The sequence below is a fragment of the Phyllopteryx taeniolatus genome, chromosome 6, assembly GCF_024500385.1.
Source record: "Phyllopteryx taeniolatus isolate TA_2022b chromosome 6, UOR_Ptae_1.2, whole genome shotgun sequence".
Taxonomy (NCBI): domain Eukaryota; kingdom Metazoa; phylum Chordata; class Actinopteri; order Syngnathiformes; family Syngnathidae; genus Phyllopteryx; species Phyllopteryx taeniolatus.
In genome coordinates, this window is record NC_084507.1 from 20,590,699 (window position 1) to 20,603,891 (window position 13,193).

The following is a 13,193-nucleotide window of genomic DNA, read 5'->3' on the forward strand; positions in this document are numbered from 1 at the left end:
TTACTGAGGCGACCACTCGGTTAGGCGCCATCATCAACACTGTCCCTCTTGGCAACATTTTCATCTTAACAACGACAACCCAGAGAGGTCCAATTAAGCTAAATCTGACATTTTTTCTTTAAATCTGACAAATAGAAATGTCAAGAAAATTTCAGGCTTCAAACCAATCTCAAGCACCTAGAATGATCCATCAATTTCTGTTCCCTCTCCCATTTCCACGAGCATGCCGCAGGGCTCTGTCCCGGGTCCCCTCCTTTTTCATCATATACACTGTCCCTCCAGGAAACATTTTTCTTTTAACGGCGATAAACTTAATAGAACCAAGTCCACATAAGCCAAAACTTGACAGTTTTTCTATCGATACAACTCCTCTGAGAACTAGAAAGGATTCTTCGAAAGAGCAGACAGTTACAACCACTAAAGTGAGGTACCAAGAATGATCCATCACTGCATTTGATCTGGACCACATGGTGCGCTACACATTCCAAGAAAACAGTTTATGTAGCAGTTTTCTTGGCGCAGTAAGCAAAGTGACGATGCAGTTCTATCAAGACTGATGTTGTACACCTGTCCCAAAAGTGGGTGCCTGGATCATTTTCATCTCCAGAAGAAAAAAAAAGCTGTCTTGTACCAACATTGAACGCCTAAACATCCATACACCTCTGGGACCAAATGTCCTGAATCAAATGTCCTGAGTCGATGCAATATGAGAGCCAAGACCTCCATGTGGTGGCCAGGCATCTGCTACAAGTGGGATAAGACAGCAATTTTGCATGCATAATAAACCAAATCTGCCAAAAATGTGCTGCCAAGAAAGAACCCTGGCAGAAACTCGATCATGCAGGATACTCTTATCTCTTTGCCTTTAACAGCACTCAACTCACAGTCCAACTGTCTAAATACATACATCTGATTAGAATGATACAGAATGAATGCTTTTAGCATTCTGAGGTTCAGCATTCCTCAAAACATGACTATAAACATCAAGACAACATCACCATGTTGATTCATTATCAATTATGTGTTGGAGAAGGCTCTGTATAAAGATGGTTGTCTCCATAGTCAATTTAATCCAAGTTAAGCGTAGGCCCACTATGATGTGTAAAATAATGGTACTAATAATGTTAATGTTAGCTCATTAACCCTAATGCTAACATTAAAATTCTAACATGAGGCCTAGTTCCGATCCGTAGCTAGGTCTGTGCTGTGTCTTGATCTCTGGTGAATTCCATTTTTTACATTGTTTCTTTTTTATTTATTTGTTTATTTATTTATTTATTTTAGCAGCTTCCTAAATTCGAAGCTCGTACTTCCTCACTGATGTGCACTGCTTATACTAATGATATGGCTGCAGGCAGCGAAGAGCTAGTTTACAAAAAACAGTCAGCGTTGCCAAGTTAGTCACTTTTCCAAACCTTTTAGGAACTTTTTTCAGAAAAGTCATTTTCATATAGTTATCCATATGACAAGAAAAGAGCCAATCACTGACTGAATATTTCCAGACATAGTGACTATTTATACGTAGCAAAAGTTATTTATCGACATCATGGAAACTTTTGACCTGAGGTACGTGGGGGGAAAATGGAATTGAGAGCGTCCTCCAAAAAAAAAAAAAAAAATTGAGATTTTATTTCAAGTTCACATCACCCAGCACTCAGTTGAAGACAAATGCTTGACATGAACTCTGATTAATCCAGGCTCTGGATAACACGGTCAAATCAACAGATACACCTTTGACTGCTCTGAGGTCAACAATGTACAATCATCCCTCGCCATATCACGGTTCACTTTTTTCAGTTTCACTGTATCGCACATTTTTTACTTTTTTATATTGCTGAATTTTTCAGCAAGGACCATTTCTGCAAACTCACATAGCAATAAGCGCGAGCCAGTAAGAAAGAGTGCGTAAAAGACAGAGAATGTCCAAAGTTTAGGATCATTTCACACTTAAAAAAGACGATAAAGTCCAATGTGTCTTCTAGAAAGCAGAACTGGCCTAAGCAAAAAGTAAAAACAGTTAGCGAATTTAATATAGCCTACCACCGCTAGTTAGAACAGATTGTCCAATTCCTCCACAGGTGGTTAAGGATAAACACAGCTACCAGTTGCACTTTCAATCGCTTTATTGAACAAACGATAAGAAAACAAACACGGAATAAGCACATTCATTGAAGAGCTGCCAGTGGCCACAATTTACACCGAGTAATTCAACACGCAGACTGGCTAACGGTTAGCCACTTAACAGCCAGCGCTATCCTGAGTCAATGCGGCCAACTCTACAGCGTCATTCACTGACTCTGATGTCATTCAACAGGCGAGGCCCTGCCTTTTGAAGCACACACATTCAAAGTTACAGATATTACAGTGTTTAACTCAAGGATTGCCACTGTTTTTTGAGCCTTGCTCAACTTTCCCAGTCTTTTGTTTCCCTGGTCTACATCTGCAGGTGTGAACGTGAGTGCAAATGGTTGTTTGTTTATGTGTGCCCTGCGATTGGCTGGCAACCAGTTCAGGGTGTACCCCGCCTCCTGCCCGATGATAGTTGGGATAGGCTCCAGCACTCCCGCGACCCTTGTGAAGATAAGCGGCTCAGGATGGATGGATGGATGGATGGATGGATGGATGGATATATATATATTTACACACACACACACACACAGCGGCTGAAAAAAGTATTTGACACGTCACCATTTTTCTTTCTTTCTTTTTTTTTATATTTCCAAAGGTGCTATTCACATGAAGTTTTCACCAGATGTTGGGAACAACCCAAGTAATCCATACATACTAAGACAGTAGAACAAATAACATCAGAAATTAAGTTGTTTTTAAAAAATGTGAAATGACACAGGGAAAAAGGGAGGTGCAAAAAGGCATGGAAAGCCAAGACAACACCAAAAATCTATCAATGATTAAACAGCAATACAGCCCCTTCTCAGTCCAAATGAATATCAGCTGGTTCAGTCCTAATTGATGGCCTACAAAAAGGTCTCATTCCCAAAGTGTGAGTCAAGACACTTCTCATGATGGGTAAGAGCAGAGAGCTGTCTCAAGACCGTCGCAATGGAATTGTTGCAAAACATAACGATGGCATTGGTTACACGTTATCCCGTACACCATCTGCAATAAATGTATGAGTGAAACAGGGGTTCCAGCGGGGCAAACATAGTCAATATCATGTCTTTGTCGTGTATTCAAATGAAAATAGGTTGAAAATGATTTGCAAATCATTGTATTCTGTTTTGATTCCCATTCTACAAAATGTCACAACTTCACTGGAATTGGGTTTTGTTCTTATGTCCTCCTCTGTATTCTGTAGGCCTGTGTGCTTACTGATAAGGTAGTTTTGAAATCGGGTGTTAGCATGTACGTACATCTTATGTATGCAATATTTTCGTGCGAGTTCATCTGATTGATGGCACAATAACAAAAGGAAAAATCAATCATTTTTACATTCGCAGCCAGCTGCTTCGCTGTGATAAACATCAGGCATACAGCATTTTATCACAATTATTCAACCTTATAAAATCATAAAATGCCAAGTGAATAGCAGATTTTTTCTTTTTCTTTGGAATCGTTTCCCCTCCAAAGACAAGATTTATCACTTTTGAAATGACGTGCCCAGGATGCTGACAATGTGTTTGCCATATTGGCGCTCACGCTTTGTATCACCTTACCGCAAGACGTGTTGCTGGCCCTTTAAATGTTGCACTTATTGTTAGGTCCTCCACTCGCACCTCATGTCAAAGTCACTGAAGCTTTAAATACAAATTTTTTAAAATACATTTGCACCTCAAACCCGTGCTTAAACATTCATAAGGCATCACGACATCCAGTATTTCAGAAATAAACTTTGTATTTTATGACTAACTGACTAATCTGCGGTTTTGCTCATGACGGTTTTTACAAAGAGAAGTTCTATTTGAGCTCACACCAGGTGAAGGGATTTCATGTTTAAAAACACAAAAGCTATGTTAACTATACAGGCACTTATTTTATGTATTTATTTTTCTAATTCCACTTTGGTTTTATATGTGTAAATGTTTCCCACGCTAAAACAGCCATGTTGGAAGTCCTATTTTCAAAAACATATTGATGATTTTAAATTTTTGGCCGTAAAGACAATCAAGAGATTATACACTAATTTCATGGTAGCAACAAGATTTCTTAAAGTGGTATGCGGAAAAACCCCATACCAACCCGTTGATAGAGCAAATGGTGGTGAACCACTGAAATACACTTCTTGCCTAACGGCAAAGGCAAAAGTGCATAAGGGCACAGACATAAACAGTTTCATAGCAACCAGGTGAGTTGGAGAATTTTCATGTATTGCCCTTCAAACACTGCGGATACAAGTGCATTAATGATTGTAACTACTCATTAAACCCATTACACTCTTGTCTTTATACAATTTTATTAACGGTAAAGACGTAATTGTTTCACAAATTCATACATAGCTCACACAAAAAAAACGCCATCTATTTTCCTCTCTGCGATTATTTGAATGCAAAATGGCTGGCACTTCAGATTACAGATCCTTCTGGTGTATTGCAACAACATAATGAGGCGCTATGAGTGGCTTTAACACTAAAGACAGCTTGAGTGACATAGAGGACCGTTTGTAAAAGAACTCTGAAGACACTCAGATGCATTTGCGTTAGTTTACACACAAAAGGCACACTAAGCAATAGAATAAAAATTCGATATATCCGAAAATATAATTAGCATCGTCAGAAAACATGTTGCAAATCATGAAATTCATTTAAGACACATAACGGTAAAGACATTTTTGCATTACAATTTGGAATAATATTTTTTAAAAAACGTTTTTTTCTGAGGAACTATTATTTCATTTACAATGATCACTACTGCCAATAATTCAAATACTAATATCAGTCAAATTAACTGATTTTCAAAATAAAATTTAGTGGGGTATGTCTTCACCGTTATTGATCAAATTCTATGAAAATTACCCTCATACTTACATACTGTAAGAAAAATACAAATGGACGGGCAGTGCCATCTTTGATTGTGAACGTCTTTCTCGTAAAAATCCTACTAAATTCTCAAGAGAACCAGCTCAGATTACACCTGTTGTGTATTTTCTTGTCTTGTATCTTTGGAACTGAAGAGGGACGTACTTAGCCAGAAGTGAAGTAAAAGGCTATAAACAGCCCAGTGAGTCACGGACGTTGGATGAAAACTGGGTGGTGTCGTGGTCCTCTCTTGTTAGTTAAAGCTGGCGTGTAGAGATTAGCCAGCAGTTAGCTGTCCCATTGCCAGGAAAATCTTTCCCTCCTAATTTCTTCCTTTTCCAGTGCACCGTTGTCATGGAGTATTGATCCAGACAGAAAAGAATCAGTTATGACACGGAGAGGTTGATGGTGATTCGCTTGGCGTTAAGGTATGAAGACATTATGAGATCTAAAAAAAAATGTGCATTTACATTTTTTATATAAATAAAAAATGTTAAATTACAAATAAAAAAATACACATGGTGTGTGTGTGTCTACACGGTGGATGACTGGTTAGCACATCTGCCTCACAGTTCTGAGGACCGGGGTTCAAATCCCGGCCCCGTGTGTGTGGAGTTTGCATGTTCTCCCCGTGCCTGCGTGGGTTTTCTCCGGGCACTCCGGTTTCCTCCCACATCCCAAAAACATGCGTGGTAGGTTAATTGAAGACTCTAAATTGCCCGTAGGTGTGACAGTGAATGGTTGTTTGTTTATGTGCCCTGCGATTGGCTGGCGACCAGTTCAGGGTGTACCCCACCTCTCGCCCAAAGATAGCTGGGATAGGCTCCAGCCCGCCCGCGACCCGAGTGAGGATAAGCGGTACGGCAAATGGATGGATGGATGGATATATATATATATATATATATATATATAAAGAAAAGAAAAATACACATTGTACATACCTTAATGTTGTTAATGTTTCAAATTAAACGTAAAATGCAAAATTAAACATTTTACAGCACCTTAATGGAGGGGCCCCTGCGCAAAAATTTTGTCTTGGGTCAACAGTGAAAAATTAAGAAAACTGACGGAAGGGACACTTTGAATACACATTTTATACTGTATAACTTTTTACATTTTTAAAAATACATTTAAAAAAAAGTGTCAAATTATCTAATATACACATTTTATACTCTACTGGTGAGCATTTTTAGAACACCCCATTTTTTCCAGCTTTTTTAAAATTGAAATTTAGGCAGTTCAATTTCTCATCTTAATCTGAAATGAAAACACAGAACAACCATTAAAATTACAAAAGAAATCATGGAATCAATCTACAAACAAATGTATTGTTAACCTGTGAATCATTAACGTAGCCACCTTGGGCAGAAACAACAGCTGAACACACTTGTGGCATTATCGCTAAAATCTTAATAAAATATTCTTCAGAAAGTACTTCCCAACTGTTGTGGAAGTTCCCATAACTGTGTGGCTATTCATTGGACTTGAACTAATTGACTTTCAATAAAATAAAATAAAAATAAAAATAAAACTTTTGACTGGTAGCAGTATATCTTAATATTGAAATGAAGTAAAAATTATAAAATAACATATTAATTGATTTTCAAATCACATATATATATATATATATATATATATATATATATACACACACACACACATATATACACATATATTCACCTACATTATATATTATATATACTATAAATCATTTTTTAAACAAAAAAATTACATATTGATTTTAAGAAAAAAATAAACTTTGTAATACTGAGTTTTAAAAATAAACTAAAAACAAAATAAAATTTAACACTGAAAATTCAAAATTTAAATTCTTAAATTACAAAATTTTAAATGTAAACCTTATTACCAGCAGTCAACTTGACTTTACACTTGCATGACAGGACTGTTAAAAATTTTCTTTGAAACATTGCTTGTACAGTTAATTAAAGTTTTGTGATGGCGACAGTTGGCCCCAGGGGACAGATTAATTAAAGTTTTGAAATCGCAACATTTTTTGCATATACAGTATGGTACAGTAAGAACATTTTCCTCCATAGAAAATAATGGTAATTGAATTAATGACTTTATTTGACTTGTGTGTGAGTTGTTAAATATGAGGTACTTCTTTGAAGTCTTGATTGGATGAATTTCCCAGAAAGAGTTTATGAGTCACTTAAACTGTCTACAGATTGCTCACAGGTCAACAATGGAGGAGCCCAAAGTGCTGCGGGAGGCTTAAATGACTGCATGACTACTGACTACATGCATGTGAGCATCCATCCATCCATTTTCGGAGCCGCTTCACCTCACTAGGGTCGCGGGCGTGCTGGAGCCTATCCCAGCTGTCATCGGGCAGGAGGCGGGGTCCACCCTGAACTGGTTGCCAGCCAATCGCAGGGCACATACAAACCAAACAACCATTCGCACTCACAGTCATGCCTACGGGCAATTTAGAGTCACCAATTAATGCATGTTTTTGGGATGTGGGAGGAAACCGGAGTGCCCGGAGAAAACCCACGCAGGCACAGGGAGAACATGCAAACTCCACACAGGCGGGGCCGGGGATTGAACCCGGGTCCTCAGAACTGTGAGGCTGACGCTCTAACCAGTCGGCCACCGTGCCGCCTGCATGTGAGCAGGTAAGTGAATATCAATTTGCAAGGTGCTCCGAGAACGTCATTTAAATGGAGTGCACTTATATAGCGCTTTATCTGTCCAAAGTGCTTTATAAAGTTACATTCACCAATACATACACCAATGAGGAGCTGCTGCCATGGATAGCGCTCATGGCAGGCCCACTGGGGCAATTTAGGGTACATTGTCTTGCCCAAGGACACTTTTGACAGCGGACCCTTCAGTCACTGGACGACTCGCTCTACCAACTGAGCCACAGCTGTCCATTTTAAGTATAAGTCCTTTCTTGTGCTGTGATTGGTCGGTCTCCATTTCGGGGTGTGGCTTAGCAAAAGTTAAATGAATACAGTAATCCGCCTCTACCTTTAGTAGTCCTGCTATATCGTGTATTTTTCTATTTCACCCAGCAATTTTCTTTTGTTATTCTATAGAAACATTTACAGTGTGTTTAAAAAGTGTGTTTAAATATTTTTCAATGTGATTACAGTGAGTGGGAGGGGTATATTACGGCTTAAACTATAAAACAAATGTTGTTTTATCTGGCCTCTCCATATTGTATCCAGAACGTAATCCCACAATAAATAGGGATTTTTTTTTTTACAATACAGACTAAGATAATTGATCATTTTTGAATCCCAGCCAAAAAAAAAAAGCAAAAGTAGACGTCTAGACACCCTATAGTTTAGTTGATCACTTGTTTGCCTCCTAACACTGTAGAGGACTGGAAAGTGTATGACCTAAGGAATCTCACGTCTGTACACACCAAACTAAATGGCGCACAAATAATGAAAGGCTTTTGAGAGTAGCTCAGGCGTGAAAGAGCCCATAAATAGGCTACCAGGGATGAGATTTTAGGCGAAGTTTTACGCAACATTACCCTAGCCGCAGCACCAACAAATTTATGGGACCCTGCAGAGACTGTCGTGGGGTATGCCAAATCCTCTGTTGCACCCAGTTTGAGGGAGTACCGTTGGATCACTTTGGTTTGAGTTTGAGTGCAGCCAGTGAAATTTACAGGTCCTCAGGCCCACCATGGAGAGTGTTGTAGTTGGCCAAATCGCGGTTCCCTTCGGCGTGGTCCAGGTCAGGCTGATAGAGGGGAAGGTTTGCAGCAGTAAAACAACCAGGGATCAAAAGAGTTCACAAGACAAGTGTGAACTCTTTGAACCCCAGGGCTCACCAAACATGGACCGAGACGGCTTGAGAGGTGGTCTTGCTCCATTTGCGAACAATCTCTGGTGCAATTCCTGTCATAACAATCAAGTGGGTACTCTTCCAACCGTGATGTGCACCAAACATTACAGACCAAGACCACTTCAACCTTTCGAACCCTGAGTTCACCGAACATGAACCAAGACACTTCAAGAGGTGGTTTTGCTCCATCAATCAATAATGGTAACTTTCCGATCGTTAAATCAAGTGTAAAAAAAAATAAAAATAAAAAACTAGAACCGATGGTGTTTACCATACATATGGACTGAGACCACTTCAATACCACTTCAACAATTCAAACCCTGGTGTGCACCAAACACATGGACCAAGGCCGCATTCTTTTGTGCCGTTTCTCGAATAACAATCTAGTGAGAACCCTTAAATCCTGGTGTGTAGAAAACCTTCAAACCAAGACATCTTTAAGACCCTTCAAATATTGGTGTGCACCAAACATATGGAGAAGGACCACTTCAATCCTTCGTACCCTTATGTGCACCAACCATACAGTCAGAGACCACTAAAAGAGGTGGTCTTGATCCGTTGGAAAGTGAACTATGGGTGGGATTTCTCTGATAAAAATCAAGCTCTAAGCCCTTCGAACTTTGGTGTGCATTAATCATACGGACCGAGACACTTCAGTACCATTTCCACGATCATTCATCAAGTGTGAACCCTTTGGACCGTGGTATGCACCAAACATATGAACCAAGATCGCTTAAACAGGTGGTCTCGGTTCATTTGCAAACGAAGGCTTGTGCGGTCAGTTCAGCTTAAAAGTGAACACTACGTGGACGAAGGACAGGAACTACTTGTCGTACTAGAGCGGCTCCAACTACCGGAGACAAATTCCTTGTGTGTTTTTTGGACATACTTGGCAAATAAAGATGATTCTGATTCTGATTCTGATTCTGATCTGAACTATTTTAAAACGACAGAGAAAAGCAGAGAAAAATCATGAGAAAGTCAGATAGCCATCGTCGGATGCTGTAGAGTGAAAACATTTTTGCTTGAGATCAAAAGATTTGAACATTTCATCTTTTAGTACCAGATATTTACATCTTGATGTCATACACAACTTCGATACATAGCACCTTTTGTTTGAAGTCACCCAATTTTTCATGTGAGCATGAAAGTGTTTTGTTGACCATTTGGGTCCTATTAAACTAATTATTGGAACAATAAATATCACTGAATGTCTACGCTCACTTTCAGATTTGGGTTTTGTCTCACCACATTTACAATAGTTGCAGGTGTAACCAACATGCAAACTGTCTAAGGGTGAAGAACAAGCAATTGTGATGTAAAATCAATCAGCCATTGCACAAACATTGGACATACTGTACCTGTATAACAATTGGTGCTTGATTTTGATGATGCCTGACTGGTAAGGACAGCGTATATAATTAGGTTTATGAGCAATGAAAAAACAATAGCTGGGGTTACATAGTTATTTGGTTTACCAACAGTCTTGGCATGGCCATAGAAGGCTCCGAACACTGCACTGTAACTTGCAAGCGAACCCAGTTATTTAATCATCAGACATGATTTTCACCTATTTCTCTACTACAGTTTTTATTTTTAACCACACAATGATCAAAATAAGGTAAATATAAAGTTTTTCTGTGGCTGGAACAGATAAATTACATGTGCATTCATTTCAATAGGAACCATTACCTCGGTTTGTGAACATTTTAGTTCGAGAACGGCGTCACAGAACAAATTAAATTCATAGCCCGAGGTTCCACTGTATTTGACCTGTTTGCTTACACTGCCATCACATTGTTAGAATTCTATGTGATTTTTATCCACATGTCCTGATTTGGATCTGAGCATGTCTGATTTCATGCGTTTGCTTTCCTGGCCTAACAAGCAGAACAATATTGATTCAATTGTGTGTCAATTTAACCCTATTGTAGTAAATACAGCCTAAAATAATTGTATCAGATTTTCCATTTAAACAAATGGAGGATCAGGTCACTCACTCTTTGGAAGCATATAAAGATGTGTTTATTTTGCCACGATCATTATGAGTGTGGTGGTTAAATAACTTTAACTGACTTTGACGTCTACATAGCCTCATAGACACTACATAGCCTAATTACGATGATTAGCCAGTTTTCAATTGCAGGAACCAGGACTTCTTGCCAGGACCACTTCGTCTTCTAACTTTTGGTCCACTCCGAAAAGCAGCCATAGTCGTGTCCCTCTGCCTCCTCTTCTGGCAGCTTTCTCACAACCACTCAAAAGCACCTACATTAGAATAGGTCGTGAAAATTAAATGGCTGTGAAAAGTAGTCCGCCGGGGGTAGTTCCCACACAAATATGCGAGCTGGCCCGAAACGGCATTTCTGAGATGGAAAGCCATAAAAGCACAGAGTCATTTCTTCTGTGATTTCACGTTGGTTAGATGCTTGAGGTTAGAAAGTATGGTAGGAAAATAACCACATTCTGCTGTCTTGTCATAGGAGTGAGTAAAAAATACATAATACTTTTCCTTTCTCCAGGGTAAACAAACCCAAAAAAATAATCAATTGGAAGGCAACAGGTGGCACTATAATCTTAAACAGTATATACATTATCTAGATTGACATTGACACCCAAGCTAGGATTTCAACGTTTTAACGACCACACTCAAGGTGATCATGACAAAATAAACGAATAAGCATCTTTATGCTTCCAAAGATGTTTGACTGGAAAATTTGATCAAATTTTCTTAGGCTGTATTTAGTACAATGAGGTTCAATTGAGACAAAATTTAATAACTATTATTCTGCCTATTATGGCAATGCTAATCATGATACTGTTTCATCTCTATCTACAATATGAGTTAGCTGGCTATTAGAAGAACAGAGATTTTTAGACTAGGTCTTGCATTGACTGGTTCTGCTGCCTCACTACTGTCAGTGCAAGTCTGATAATTGATTGATTCTGTTTGGATGGGAAAGAATGTTATCCAGAAATGTAATTTAATGTAATTTGTAATGTAAATGTAATGCAATCTGACCAAATCATATCTTTTCATTTTAGACCCCTTTGCACGCCATAGGGTCACTTGCATGCACTTGAACCCCTAACCTGGATCTGCAATGTGGGCTTCTGGGGATGCCGGGCCTGTTTCCACCTCCACCTCTTGCGTCTGGTTGTGTCCGTGTTGCCCTCATGGGTGGTGCTGCCCCTCTTTTCACCGTGTTCTGCCAGCCGGTCGGGCCGGTCCGGACCTGCAGGTGTCAAGCCTCTTACTTCACACACTGTACATACTTCACACATTTACATCTCATTCAGGGCCCCCTGGGGGACTGGCACTGGGTGGGGGGTGACGGTTACAGGTCATTATTGCCCTGTGACTGTCTCACCTCACTCCCACCAGTCTCCCCAATTTTAATGCACTACACCCCACCACACATGATCACGGTACAGGGATAATGGTTGCCACTCAGGGACCTGGTAACTATAGTAATAGGGTGGGTGGTGGGTTTTCACATTAGAGGAATTTTCTGGAGACAAGAAATAAGGGGTGCCAAGTTTTGATCTTTGGGGTATTTTGATGAAAGGATGTCCCAGACATGTTAATAGAACACATGGGAAATGTTTTAAATTGTTATAATAGGTCTGCTTTACAGTGAATTTGGAACAAAGAATCACCATTATTCCCAACCAGAGAGTATGAACAGTCTCCTTTTTTCGAAATACTCCTCTTTGTACAATGTAACACATTAAACAAACACCAAACCACAATTGTAACTTATACATGTGTTTTGGGTGTGTTTTCTATCCACAAAGAGCAGATTCAGATAGAATCTCCTTCTTTTGTTTCGCCAAGTAGAGAAAGAAACAAGTTGAACTCTCTCTCCATCCACATTGACCTCCTCTTGCACAAAACTCTGATATGCGCCAAAATACACTACTGGCCCAGGAAATAGGAATTCTGGCTCCAAATGTTCCAACACTTTCACTTGCTCTTGTTACACCCCTTGGCAGAATATTTTTAGACTGTTTCCTTTCAAAAACATTGGCGCATTTGTAAATACAGTGGGTACGGAAAGTTTTCAGACACGCTTAAATTTTTCACTCTTTGTTATGTTGCAGCCATTTGTTAAAATAATTTAAGTTTATTTTTTGCCCCATTAATGTACAAACAGAACCCCATATTGACATAAAAAAACGTAATTGTTGAAATTTTTGCTGATTTATTAAAAAAAAAAAAAAAAAAAATGAAATATCACACAGCCATAAGTATTCATACCCTTTGCTGTGACACTCATATATTTAACTCGGGTGCTGTCCATTTCTTCTGATCATCCTTAAAATGGTTCTATACCTTCGTTGGAGTCCAGCTGTGTTTGATTGGACTTGATTATGAAAGCCTGTCTGTAT

General features: G+C 39.1%; 1 long non-coding RNA gene across 1 annotated transcript in view; it reads left to right on the plus strand.

Annotated features, from left to right (window-relative positions):
- Positions 1 to 13,193, plus strand: part of LOC133479050 (uncharacterized) — a 58,270-nt gene that overhangs the window by 36,708 nt on the left and 8,369 nt on the right. Inside the window, exon 5 of the long non-coding RNA XR_009788818.1 lies at positions 11,847 to 12,043. This is a non-coding gene — a long non-coding RNA (uncharacterized LOC133479050). The remainder of the gene's footprint in view (positions 1 to 11,846; positions 12,044 to 13,193) is intronic.